Raw genomic sequence first — 14,191 nt, forward strand, 5'->3', positions numbered from 1 at the left:
TGTATCTTGTTTTCCGTAAACTGGTGTTAAGTGACAGATGTTCTCCTTCTGGCAGATGCCATGTGTGCCTGCCCAGGAGAAACAAACTGCAGTGTCTCCAGCTTGTTCAGTGGTGCTCCAGGGAATCAGCTGTACTTTCAGCTCTCACAGAGCTTTGTTGATTGGGGAAGGCTCTACTCTGTTTCTGGAAGATTGTTTTATCAGTCTTAGATTAAGGCAGAACAAACCCAGGCATATGCATAGGGCAGTTCGCAGCCTCTCCTTCCCGATGGGCCTGGCTGAAGTTTTCATCACCTGGTCCCTGTTGGAAAGTAGAGACAGGCAGCAGGTGCCCTGTCTCTGGAAGCCTGCTATTAAAATGTGTACACTCCCCTGCGGGAAGCCAGGCTGCTGCTTTTCACTCATTAGCAAGCTTACCAGTGTGGGCTGCCTTGTAGCTAAAGATGAAGGCATTTAGGAGGAGTGTGATGGAGGGCTTAGCTAATAGGCCTAAAAACAGAGAGTTGAGTTGTTATTATAATTATAAAAAATTATAATTATAAAATATAAAATTATAAAATTATATAAAATAAAAAATTATATAATTATTATAAAAAAATATAATTCTACCCATATTAATATGTGGGCGATCATCACTGTGGTTTTCCTTTTGTTTATACTTGCCCCCACAAAATCATGGTGATACATATTGTTTGGTAACCTGCTGTCACCAAACCATGATAAACACTGCCATGAACATTCACCCATGCTGCTACCTATCTGCTTACGTTTGCATCCATCTTCACTGGATGCAAGAGACATCTAGAAGCCCCTGCAGAGTCCAGAGAAGGGAGGCAGTATGATGAAAACCACAGCCACATGTCTGTAGGTACTTCCTTCCCCAGAGATGAACGTATAATCACTTTCTTCTGCAACCAGCTGCCACCTGTATTAATAACTGGACATTATTGTTCTTTGTGGATTTGAGAAACACCTGACGCTTAGGGATGAGAGGCACCCACTAAACACCAAGCCAGAAATAACAGTTGATTATCCTATGCCGTGGGACCCTCTCTGAATGGTCCTCCTGGAAACTGCTTCAGGTAATCGTAAGAGAAGGCAGGAGCCCTGTGGCCCTTCCACAGACCATAATGGACTCATCTCTTGTGGTTTTCCCCTTTTCTCTCTTCATTCACCAGCAAACTTCAAACAGGAATCCTATTGGAATGCTGTTCTCATCATAATGTGTCCAAACCTTTAATTCCCTGCCGGTAGTCATCCATCAATCTTGGTTAATGTACATTTGAGGATCTACTTCTCTGAGATTCGTTGTGGGGAGGGGTTTTTAAAAGATCATTTTTTTCAAGATTTTTCTTTATGAAAATTTTCTAGAGGCACTTTTTAAAATCAGTTTCCTTACAAATGTGGTTCCTAATTTTTTTTTTTTTTTTTTTTTTGAGACAGTGTCTCACTCTGTTACCCAAGCTGGAGTGCAGTGGCACACTCATGGCTCATGGCAGGCTCAACCTCTGGGCTCAAGAGATCCTCCCACCTCAGGCTCCCAAGTGTCTGGACCCAAAGGTGCACACCACCATGCCTGGCTAATTTTTAAAAGTATTTTTGGGGCCGGGCGCGGTGGCTCAAGCTTGTAATCCCAGCACTTTGGGAGGCCGAGGCGGGTGGATCATGAGGTCAAGAGATCGAGACCATCCTGGTCAACATGGTGAAACCCCGTCTCTACTAAAAATACAAAAAATTAGCTGGGCATGGTGGCGCGTGCCTGTAATCCCAGCTACTCAGGAGGCTGAGACAGGAGAATTGCCTGAACCCAGGAGGCGGAGGTTGCGGTGAGCCGAGATCGCGCCATTGCACTCTAGCCTGGGTAACAAGAAGGAAACTCCGTCTCTCAAAAAAAAAAAAAAAAAAAAAAAGTATTTTTGGGCCGGGCGCGGTGGCTCACGCCTGTAATCCCAGCACTTTGGGAGGCCAAGGTGGGTGGATCACGAGGTCAAGAGATCGAGATCATAGTCTCGATCAAATTAGCTGGGCATGGTGGTGCGTGCCTGTAATCCCAGCTACTGAGGAGGCTGAGGCAGGAGAATCGCCTGAACCCAGGAGGCAGAGGTTGCGGTGAGCCGAGATCGCGTTATTGCACTCCAGCCTGGGTAACAAGAGCGAAACTCGGTCTCAAAAAAAAAAAAAAAGAAAAGAAAAAGTATTTTTGTAGAGACAGAGTCTCACCGTGTTGCACAGGCTGGTCTCAATCCCCTGGGCTAGGGATCCTCCAGCCTCAACTCCCAAAGTGCTGGGATTACAGGTGTGAGCCACCACACCCAGCCCCTAATTATTTCTAATAAAGCAGAGCAAATCTGCTTTTGATTATTCGCTCAAACCCTACCAACTCCCTCTTGCTGTGGTACATACTTCTCAATAGTAAATATCCATTTTTCATCTGCCCCAAATAAAAGCTCAGTTTTGTGTGCACAAATACTGTATTTGTCATAGATATATAAAATATGCTATTTTTGTCCTAGTGTACCAAGGAAGTATTAAATAATTAGAAGTACACTACAGAAAAGCACTAATTCATATCTCTCTCTGATAGTGCAATATATGGAGTTATTTTCTAGATCTAAAGAGCATGGGACTCCACATATGAAACGGCTACTCTATCCATTTTCTTCTCTGCTTCCTTGTTATAAAGCTGTTTCTTTGCGGAGGCAGTACCAATACAGAGGCTGGGGTTAGGAGCTTTGAGATGGACAGTTGGTGTTTTCTCAATCTTAAAGCATCAGTCAAACGCAATTCACACACTCCCTTTCAGTCAGATTGCCACCCTAGCCCCCTCCTAGGTAAAAATTCTGGAGCCAGCACAGCTTATTTATTTATAGCAAGTGAAAGCTGAGAAGAATTTCATTATCTTGGACTTAAATTTCTTTTAATTCCCTCTTGCTCACAGACATTCCACATCAGATTTAGATCCTTTCCTTCTTGGCTGAGTACCAAAGCTTTGTCCTTTTCACAGGATAAACTCCTAATTGCCAAGAGTCTTAATTCCATTGACCTGATTTTATCCGTTTTAAGAGTTGTGCAAATATTTCTGTGGATATTTCTGGTGAACTATTAACAATTGATTGGCAGAACTCTAGTGTTCTGATGTGCTTATTCTGTAGCCACCAGACCTTCAGAGCACATTCACCTGCAAACTTATATTGTTAGAAAATTCCTGAAAAATGAAAGACCCAAAATCATCTTGATTGAGGCTGAGTATTAAGGACTAGCCTCAATAAGTCAGAATTTCAGGCAATTTCATCTTAAAATTCTCATGTTTCTGGTGAAATAGCCCAAACCAAAACTGTCAAAGTAAGAAAATTAAACTGCTGACCCTGGGACATTCTCTTTTATTACTTGGCTGACCAGACCATTCCAATTTGCTCAAGACCGGAGCATGGGACTGTCAGTGCTAATATCAGGGAATTCCAGGGGAAACAGGGATGAGTTGTTCACCCTCTTGACTACCCACTATCTTGGATGTTGCCTGCCTGCCTTGTGGCTGCACTAGCAGGTCATTTATGCAAGAGACCAGCCACACCGGGAAGAAAAGTGCCGCCATCTTTGAGTTCTTTTGTACCAAATCAAGATAATCAAGTCTGAGTCTGCTACAGAATTCATCCACCTTCTCTAACCTAGATACAGATTGTAGCTTCTTCTTAAAGACTTTATGCCTTCTTATAGGAATTGCTGAAGGCTGAAAGATCTTAAAAAAAAAAAAAAAAGTTTCAGAATCCGAAATAGTCGAGACTCCCTTGATTTAGTTCAGATGGAAAAAGGCTCATCTCTCCTGTGCTGTACATTCTTTAAAACAATCAATTCCAGTGTCCAAAAATGTATGACCCTTATACTGCACTATTCATCATACCGAGTTGATTCTTCAGGGCCCAACTATGTCTCCAAAAGAGCAAAGGAAGTATATGCAACTGATCCCATCACATGGTGCCAGATCCAGCACATGTGAATGGCGAGTGGGCCTTGGCTCCACATGTAAGTTCCTGTTTGGGGTCACCCCTCCGTGTCAGTCCTTCCCAGGCTTGACTTCAGAATCCACCTGGGTCCAACCATTCATCCTTACCTTTTAACTTAAACCTAATTCGCTTTATAGGACTTTCATGGAATCAGATCTACTTTTATACTCCTTCTCAATGTGTGGTTGACTGAAAATTGCTCCAATCTCCAGGAGCAGGAAATGGATCTTGTTTCCTAGAAAGTGTAACCAACTTTTATCAGCCTCTCATGTTTTACTGACCCTGTGAATACAGAATTTGCCAATTTTGATCTCAAATCTTCTTTTTCTCAGCCTGCTTCTCAGCATGCCCCCCTTCACTATTATAGCACACTTTGTACTACAAAATAGTATACACTTCGTTGGTAAAATATAATTAAGACAGTAAACTGACTTGGAAAGTATATTCTGGAGGGTAAATAAGAATTCTTCCTAAACTCTCAGTGCCAGTGTTGCCATCCGGCGATGTGGAGAGTTAAGAGCTTACTACTGGCGAGGTGTGGTGGCTCAAGCCTGTAATCCCAGCACTTTGGGAGGCCGAGGCGAATGGATCACTAGGTCAAGAGATCGAGACCATCCCGGTCAACAAGGTGAAACCCCATCTCTACTAAAAATACAAAAAATTAGCTGGGCATGGTGGCGCGTGCCTGTGATCCCAGCCACTCAGGAGGCTGAGGCAGGAGAATTGCCTGAACCCAGGAGGCGGAGGTTGCGGTGAGCCGAGATCGCACCATTGCACTCCAGCCTGGGTAACAAGCGAAACTCCGCCTCAAAAAAAAAAAAAAAAAAAAAAGAGCTTACTACTGTTTATACTTTTCTTTGAAGCAGCAGTGAGTGAAGTGACTGGCTTTAGAAGCCCAGTCTTCTTCAGCAGCATCAAGAATACTTCTCTGCAAATGGAGTCTCCTTGGGAGCCTGAGCTTTAGGGTCAGAATTTATTAGATGGTGTAATGTTTACTTAGGGAAAGTATTTTCCTGAGTTTATAATGAAATCTTCCCCTCCATGAAAATCTTGAAAGCTGTCACTCATACAGAAAGCTGTAGTCCTTGAAGACTTGATTTTATGCATGATTGGATGAGAATGAGAAGCCAGTGCTGTTGCTACCCCCTGACTGTTGGTATTCAGGCTGAGAAGTACCCTCTACCAAGTACCAAGGGCTGGGTACTCCTCAGAGGCCTCCATATGCTGGAGGTAGCTGCCTGCAATGTAGTACCACGGTGAGCCATGCAAATGAGCCAGCATCGTGGCAGCTTGTGAACCACCCTAAGGCTACCTGGCTTCACTTTCTAATCCTGGAGTGAGGGCTCTGGGTCTGCGTGGGTGCATGGCATCAAGCCAGACGGCTTAACTTCTGAGGTAGCCATTATAAGAGTCTGTAATCTGAAACATTTGGGAACCCTGCCTGGAGGTCAGTGGCTGATCCAGAACCATCTGTGGCCTCCCAGGAAGGGAGAGATTTGTGAGAAACAGCAGGTTATATGTTTTTCCACCCTTCCACTAAGTACTAATGCCGTTGCCATGACCAAACTGACTTTCCTGTGATATGTAGCACCAAATCCTCCCGCTGGCAAAACCCTGAAATGGTGTTTGCAGCCAGATCACAAAAGCTTGAACAGTTTGCTTTACAGGACTTGCATGGAATCAGATCTACTTGTATTATACCCAGAAACTCCTTAAATGCTTTTATTAATGTAAAGCGAGAAACTCCATAAATGCTTTTTAAAATATTGAAGCCTGCCAAGCCACGATAGTATGGACTTTCCCTTCCTTGGGATTTGAATAAAGGAAGATTCTTCTCCGTGAATGTGTGTACATAGAAAATTAGTCAAGTAGTAATACTTAGTAACCGGCTCTTCCAGTCTGTTTACCATCTGTATACCATACTCAGCCCCTCCTATATCACTCATAGTACTTGTTCTCACATTTTCATCTTCTCTACGGAATCCTCAGGCCTTCCCAAATCGTAGCTCTTGAAGCATCCCTGACTTTTACCTGTTTCTGTTTCATTGGCTCTTACCAAAAGACAGGGGTGGAAACTATAACTTTCCACATGTGTATCTCTTGTCACGCCTCAACTGTATTCTAGAGGCTTAAGGACAGAGACTGTCTAAAAATTTTCTGTCTTCCCTGTGGGTGCTGCTTCTCATAGAATCAGTACATACTAACTTTAGTAGAGTCTTTTGGTAGGAACATGTGATTGACAGAGTAACTCAGGTAAGTGATAAAGGAGTTCAAAGAAAGAGGAGATATAACTGTGGTGGCTTGGATGATGAGGTCTTGCATAATCCTGAAAGATTAGTTGGCTTTGGATAGATGGGACAGTAGGAGACAAGGCACAGATGTGGGTGTGAACATAAACCAGTAAAATCAGTTATTTAAACAAGCACTCACAGCAGAAAACCGGCTTTGCTGCCCAAGCCAGCACTTTCACCCATTCACCTTTGTCCTTTTGTCCTGTGGGCCTTCCACCCAGGCAGCAAGATAAGAAGGTGGCAGAGGCCTTGCTGTCATTGGCACATAATTACATTGTCACTGCTTTGCCCTGACCACAGACGCTCTGTTCTTATCTCCCAGTTCCATGGATCTTCATTTGGCTGGACTTTGATTATCTCTCTTGTAATTCCCAAAAGTGACCTTGGTGCTGCTTGCATCGTGTTTGGCCCTGCCACCCAGTCTGTCCTTTGCTAACAGTGCCCTTTGATTTTGTTTGCTAATGGGCTTTGGGCCCCATCTCTGGTCTGGTCTCTACAGTTGCTTCCTGGCCAGCTCCTCGCAAGGTCCCTATGCCATGATCTGGTGAGCTGAGAGCTGTCTGATTGTATCAGAGAGCCCTAGGGTCTATGGGCGGAGGAAGAGGAGATCAGATCATGAGGAGTCTCAAATTCCTGGAGAGGAACAGTTTGGGCTTGATCCTGTGAACACTGGTGGTAGGTGGTAGGAAAGAAAGGGAAGCATGGGACAAATTCCAGAGGTGTTCTGAGGTAGAATCAGTGGTATCCGTGGAAAATGGAATGGCCTTGGGCATCAGAGGAAAGGGCCGAATCACAGATTATGCTGAGGTTACTGAGTGGTTGAGAGAATAGAGTCATTGACAGAAATAGAGAAGTCAAATGGGGAAGCTGCTTTCTCAGGGAAAGCTGTTTACTTTGGGGCTTGTCCACAGGATGTGCACATGGGCATGTACATACAGCTGTGGCATTAGAACTCAGGTGAGAGCTCGATGTGCAGATTCCAGATCAGCTGCAGGTAGGGGACGTTGTGGGGGTGGGCAGAGAGACACACTGAGGACTGATGGCTGAGGCAGGCCATGACTAGGACGGGACGAAGAGCCAGGGACAGGCAGTCAGAAAGGTGAGGGAGAAGCAGGAGCCTTGAATGTCGTGACAGCCAGAGAAGGAAAACATTGAAGAAGGTGTCAGAAACTCAGGAAGGATGAGTGCTGACCAAAGCCTTTGGCCAGAAAGGACCAGGGATTTTTAAGAATGTGTTTTCAGGAGTGAGGTGAATAAACAGGTCAGCACAATAGCAACCAAAGAAGTGAGTGAGGAAACAAACATCAGGAAAGGAAGGAGAAAAAAATAGCAACTGGAGGAGAAAACCAAATTGAATGAAGGTTTTCCCCCTAAGATTGAGAGGGTAAATCCAGAGGCCCAAGTGAGAGGGTGAAGTTAATGAGCCATTGCCCCCACTGGGGATCCAGAGCCCCTGTCTGCAGTGAGACCCACCTGGGCTCAGCTGCCAGCCCTGCCGTCTGCTGGCCAGTGGCTTCACCTTGCTGAGCTTCTGTTTCCTCATTTGTAAGATGGGTATAGTAGCACTTACTTCATAGGTTCAGTATTCTGATTTAAAAAAAGAACAGAGCATGTAAGATGATTTATAGCATACTTGGCATGTATAAGAGTTCGGTAAATACAGCTGCTATTAGTGTAGCTATTTTTTTTTTTTTTTGAGACGTAGTTTCGCTCTTGTTACCCAGGCTGGAGTGCAATGGCGCGATCTCGGCTCACCGCAAACTCCGCCTCCTGGGTTCAGGCAATTCTCCTGCCTCAGCCTCCTGAGTAGCTGGGATTACAGGCACGCACCACCATGCCCAGCTAATTTTTGTATTTTTAGTAGAGACGGGGTTTCACCTTGTTGACCAGGATGGTCTCGATCTCTTGACCTCGTGATCCACCCGCCTCGGCCTCCCAAAGTGCTGGGATTACAGGCTTGAGCCACCGCGCCCGGCTAGCTATTTTAATATTACTAGCTAGATCAGTTGTACAAATAGCAAAAGACATAATGTACATAAAGGTCACACAAGCACATCTGAATGTCAGTAGAACATCAGTAGGTAGGTGGGAAAAGATGTGCCTTGATAAATTCCACAAAAGGAAATACGTGTAATAAGTACCACATGTTAAGACTTGGTAACAGTGAAGCTTTAAAATATGAAATATTATTTGATACTCAGAGGAAAATATGGCAGTATTGTTAAAATTATATTAAATTGGATGTCGTATTAGTCAAGGTAGACTAGTTGATGTTATGGTAACTAATTACCTCTAAACCTGCGCATCTTAAAACTACAAACTCATGCTGCATGTTTATTTCAATAGGCAGGAGGGCTCTGCTGATTTATCATCCCACCAGGACCCCAGCTGATGGAGGTGCCATCTTAACACGTGTTTCCGTGATCACCACCAAACCAGGAAGAGCAATGTCACACCTCACACACTGGCTCTTAAAGGCTGCTACTGGAAATGGCACTTGGGCATTTCCTTTCCCATTTCATTGGTTTGGGTGTCCAAGGGAGAGAATATAGTCATGGGTTCTTAGTTTCTGTTCTTTTAGGGTCTCGACAATAAAGCCCCTTCCTCATCCCTCTCTTTCACTTATCACTAGAGACAGAAACTAAAAATCATGGCTTCAGGCTAAAAGCATAAAACAGAAGAAACAGAACCATAACAACAAAATAAGGCAAGTTGGACAAGCTTGCAAGCTTCTCCAGCCCATAGCCCACAGGCTCCATGTGGCCCAGGACAGCCTTGAATGCAGCCCAACACAAATCTGTAAACTTTCTTAAAATATCATGAGTTCTTTTTGTGATTTGCTTTTTTGTTCAGCCCATCAGCTGTCATTAGTGTTAGTGTATTTTATGTGTGGCCCAAGTCAATTCTTCCAGTGTGGCCCAGGGAAGCCGAAAGATTGGACACCATTGACTTAAAGCAAGGTTCATGCCCATGCCTAACTTCAGAAGCAGCACACACTTACCTATGTCCAGGACCTATAATCAAGGGCACAGGCAGCCTGTGTCACTTGGACCCCCTTCCTTCTGTACTTCAGTCCATCTCTTCTCGTCGTTCAGTGCCTTTGTCTTACCTCAGGACATCATCAGCTTTCACTTGGAAGAATGCAATAGCTTTACCTCCATTCTCTACCATTTCTAATTGATCTTGCAGACCACCAAATTATCTCCTTAATGCACAAATTGATAATGCCATGCCCCTGCTTTAAACCACAGTGGCTCCTCACTGCCTGTGGGGCAAGGTCCAGCATCAGCCCTCACCCCTTCTTCCCCATATTCCTTGTGGTCTAGGCACATCAGATCTCTCCACATTTTCCCATGCTGTGTGTTCTCTCTTGCCTGTGTCTTATCCTCGCAATGACTTCTCCCTGGAATCCCTTCATACATCTACACAGCCTCTTTATTTGAGAGAACATAATCACCCGCTCTCTGATTAATGCTTCCTGGACATTTGTGGTCTTGTTCTCTGTTGTCTGATAGCATCTGGTGTGGCCTTGGGATCTAGGACGCAGCAGAGAGGTGAAGGGACAGGATGGGAAGCCCTTCCAGAGGGGAGCAGGCACAGGGGCTCCTCAGCGGTGTGTCCAGGAGAAAGCAAAACTGGTTTCTGACTCTTGAGATACTCACAGGTTCCCTAGAGTTCGGAGACAAACGGATGATTGGCACATAGAAAACTAAGCCAATGAGGAAATGATAAAAGTGATAACTTGAGAGAAAATAAAAAATTTCACAAAAAAGAATACAACATATGACTTCTTTGTGGCTAATACCTCCATAATTGTAATTTTATAAACACTGAAAATTAGCCAAAAGTGTTGCTAGAACAGTGTTGAAAAGAATGGGGGAGGAGAAAACGTACATCTTAGGGGAGCTGTAAGAAAGCTAGCACCTTCCAGAGGAGGAAGCTCAACAAGTTCGATTGAAAACTGAAATCGAAGAATGGGCATAAGCAGGATAAGCATGGCATTGAGAAGTAGAGGCAAGTGTGGGGTGATAGGGACAACTCAAGGAGTTAAAAATAGTCATCTCTCAGGGGCAGGAGTCACGAGACAGATGTGGCATCCTGTTGGACTTTTTAAACAGAAGCTGAAAAAAATGAAAAAAAAAAAAAAAGAAAGGTGAAAGCAAAATAAGTAAAGATATTTTGCTGTCATTGTTTATTCTAGCAAAAATCAGGAATAGTAGCATCCAGCAATGGAGGCAGCAGCAATTTAATGCAGGGGAAGGAAAGTGAGCTGTCAGGTCAAACACAGAGTTCAAATACAGGGTTGGCTGTGCAGTAGACTGTTGGATACTCCGTTTCTTGTCTGTAAAGGGGTTCCTAATAATAAGAATTGCCATAAGGGATAAATTGAATGATGTAGCATGCCCATAGAAAAGGCTAAGTAAATGTTTGCTCCCTCCCTTAACTATAGCTAATAAGCAGGATAGAGTTTTATGCAGACATTCAGAATTTAGTGTACTAATTATCTATAAAAACAGGGGATAAGTGAAAAAAGCAGAAGACAATTATATATCTCTGCCTGAGCACCACTGCTACAACTATGTAAATACTCTGTTTTCGGATAGATACAGATGAAACCAAAATGAGAATATTTTTATAAGGCTTGTGAGGATATGGGTGGTTTTTAAACTTCTGATTTCTTAAGCTATTTCAGATTGTTATGAAATTAAGAGGACTCTGAATGTGCATTTCATCCTTCATAGTTTTGAAAGCTGTTATGTTGTTTATTCGTGATAATAAGTATAAGCAGTGACACCAGCAATGTCCTTTGCATTTGTCCTTTATATGTAAAGAGAGGTGGACTTTGCTTTAGTAGAACTTTCTAGAATATGCTTATCTGTATGGTTTTGTGGCACTCTCACTGTGTGGACAAGGTGAAGTTCTGGTGCTTAAGCTGGCTTTTCTCAAAGATGGAGTTGTTGACCATTTGAGAAAATGTTTTTCTGTACTCACATGCCATAGGGGAGGGGAGGGCTGCCATTACTACAGGGCTAACCTGCAGCCATCAACAGTGGCTTCTGTCAGCTTTTTGTAACTGTGTTCCTCTGATGGAAAACTCTAGGGCAGCTGCATCATTTCCTTCCTCTTACATTTCTGCTCAAAGCTCACTCTGCTCAAGAGGCCTAGCTGCGTTTCCTAGTAGTTCTTTCAGCCAGTAGAACCTGTGACCTTGTACCCTCCTTCTGTGTTACCCTTGCTGTCAGTAGGCTCTTGTTTATCCTTCCATCTTTTTTTTTTTTTTTTTTTTTTCTGTAGACGGAGTTTCGCTCTTGTTACCCAGGCTGGAGTGCAATGGCGTGATCTCAGCTCACCCGCAACCTCCGCCTCCTGGGTTCAGGCAATTCTCCTGCCTCAGCCTCCTGAGTAGCTGGGATTACAGGCATGTGCCACCATGCCCAGCTAATTTTTTGTATTTTTAGTAGAGATGGGGTTTCACCATGTCGACCAGGATGATCTCGATCTCTTGACCTCGTGATCCACCCGCCTCGGCCTCCTAAAGTGCTGGGATTACAGGCTTGAGCCACCGCGCCCGGCCCCATCTTTTTTTTGTGAAATATCACTCAGAGTTGTCCAAGGGAGTTATGAAAGAGCTTCCTCCATTTATGTCTTGGCTGCTTAGTATTCCATAAGCAAACATAGTTTGTTTACCCAGTCTCCTAGATGGAGGTTTCCTTTATTTGTAATCTTTTGCTTTCACAATGTTGCACTGAATGTTTTTGTATTTTAATCACCATGTGATGCACACATATCAGTGTAGGATAAACTCCTAGAAGCAGAATTGCTGGGTCAATGGGGATGTGCATGGAAAATTTTGTTAGCTGTTGCCCTCAAGCCTCTCCCCTTGGGAGTATTACACTTTTTGATATTTGCCAATCTGACAGGTGAAAAATGTTTTCTCACTGTGGTTTTAATTAGGCTTTCTTTGATTAAAGAGACTGTGTGTCTTTTTATATTTTAGAACTCTTTTTATTTCCTTTTCTGTTCACTGCTTGTTGGTAGCCTCTGACTGTTTTTCTGATGGTCATTGGTCTTTTTCCTAATCATTTGAGAGAGCTCTTTATGTGCTAGGGAAATTAGCCCTTTGTGGTATGAATTGCAAATATTTGTTCTTGGTTTGTCATTTGTCTTTTGACTTTGCCCATAGTGATATTTGCCATGCATAATTTTTTTAAATGTTTGAGTAATTAAATTTTTCTGTTGTTTCTTTTGCGGCTTCTGGGATTTCTGGTTTCCTTAGAAATGTCTTATTCACTACAAGATTATTTTTAAAAACCTAGAATTTCTTCTAGCATATGAATGATTTCATTTTTGTTTTGAAATGTTTGATCCTTGCAGAATTTATCCCAGGGTGAGGTGTGGCTCCAACATAATTATTTTTAAGGTGACTACCCTTTGTCTAACACTATTTATTAAACAATCTATCTTTACCCCATTATTCAAATGCCACCTTTTTCACCAACTAAATTTCCTGGATGTATTTAGGCATATGTCCAGTCTTTTGTGTTCTGCTAATGATCCTGAATACGTCCCATCAGCAGACTACAGCTTTGTACTGTGTTTTGCTGTGGGCAGTGGTGTGGTGCTCATACCCCAGTATTTACTTGTTTTCATACTTTTCTTGGCTATTATAGCTGGTTCCATTTTCCAAATAAATTTTAGAATGCTTGTTTAATTCCAAATATAAACATCTTATTATTTTTATTGTGTATCTGTTAAGTTTATAGGTAATTTAGGGAAAATTGACATGTTTGTGGTGCTGAACTTTCCAGTGCAAGTTCATTTATTTAAGTCTTTTGAGCCCAAAAGAGCATTATAAAGGTTTCTTACCTCCTTTTCATGATTGTGAATTTCCTGGGAGCAAGAATGGAGTCAGATTTTCAGTATGGCTTATTAGTAATGATCTATGTAATTACTGACAAACAATTTTTATTAAATATTTTTAGAACCCATTTTTTTCTAACATCATTGCTTGCCATTTTTTGTGGTGTTTTCTGCACATCAAAGAAAGGCAAGATGTAGTACAGATGCTGATGTCAAAAGTCAGCATTTTAATTCTTACAGTCATCTCTTGATTAGTGTGTTTTTATTTTTAATAAAAAATTGTATTTGCTTAGAAGCATTTAGAATGTCAACAAAACAGCTGCAGCTTTTTTTTTTTTTTTTTTTTTTTTGCAATTACAGAGTGGTATTCAGTTAAGAGAAAAACAATTATTTTTTATAAGCTGCAATGGAGACAACTGAAGATGAAAAACTACCATCCCCATAGATAATTAATTTGTGCTGTGTACCAACAAGAACCTGCTTTAAATTTCCATGCCAATTTACAACACCTATACTGTACGAGGCAAGGTTAGTGGCTATTGAAAATACCATCAGGACAGGGATATCTAAAGACACATTCAGTAGTGTGTTAACTGTACAAAAAAGACACTGTACTATTTAAAAATGTTATACAGCCTTGCATTTCAATTTTTTCCTTTAAAAGGAGTGAGTTATATACAAGGGGGTTAAATGCTTTATAGACAAGAATAAAAACTGCACTAGCACCAACTTATTCATCATCATCGTCTTATCTTCCTCCTCCCTCCTCATCCTCTTCATCTTCCTTCTCTTCCTTCTTTTTCTTGCATTTTTCAGCCTTGAAAATTCACTCCCGTTTTTGCTGCAGCAGGCTTTCCTTTAGCTCAACATACAGCAATATTCTTTTCATATTTTTCCTTCAGTTCACAGCCTTTTCTTTTCTTAAGGCTACTTGTCATCTTCGGCAGTGTTACATCACTAGTGGACAGGCCAGGATGTTCTCCTTTGATTTTGGGCGATATCAGGAAGAAGGCCGAAGGAGCCCTCTTGGGTGCATTG

At 42.5% G+C, this 14,191-nt stretch overlaps 1 protein-coding gene across 4 annotated transcripts in view; it reads left to right on the forward strand.

Moving 5' to 3' along the window:
- The window catches only part of ABHD2 (abhydrolase domain containing 2, acylglycerol lipase), a 110,678-nt gene that overhangs the window by 38,652 nt on the left and 57,835 nt on the right, over window positions 1–14,191 (forward strand). The window contains exon 1 of one of the 4 annotated variants that reach the window (XM_010349840.3): window positions 1,862–6,836. The exons of the other annotated variants lie outside the window; for them this stretch is intronic. The gene's annotated coding sequence lies outside the window, so the exon portion shown is untranslated. Of the gene's footprint in view, window positions 1–1,861; window positions 6,837–14,191 lie in introns of those variants that run through there. 4 annotated transcript variants of the gene reach the window in all.

This window comes from Saimiri boliviensis, chromosome 5, assembly GCF_048565385.1.
Source record: "Saimiri boliviensis isolate mSaiBol1 chromosome 5, mSaiBol1.pri, whole genome shotgun sequence".
Taxonomy (NCBI): Eukaryota; Metazoa; Chordata; class Mammalia; order Primates; family Cebidae; genus Saimiri; species Saimiri boliviensis.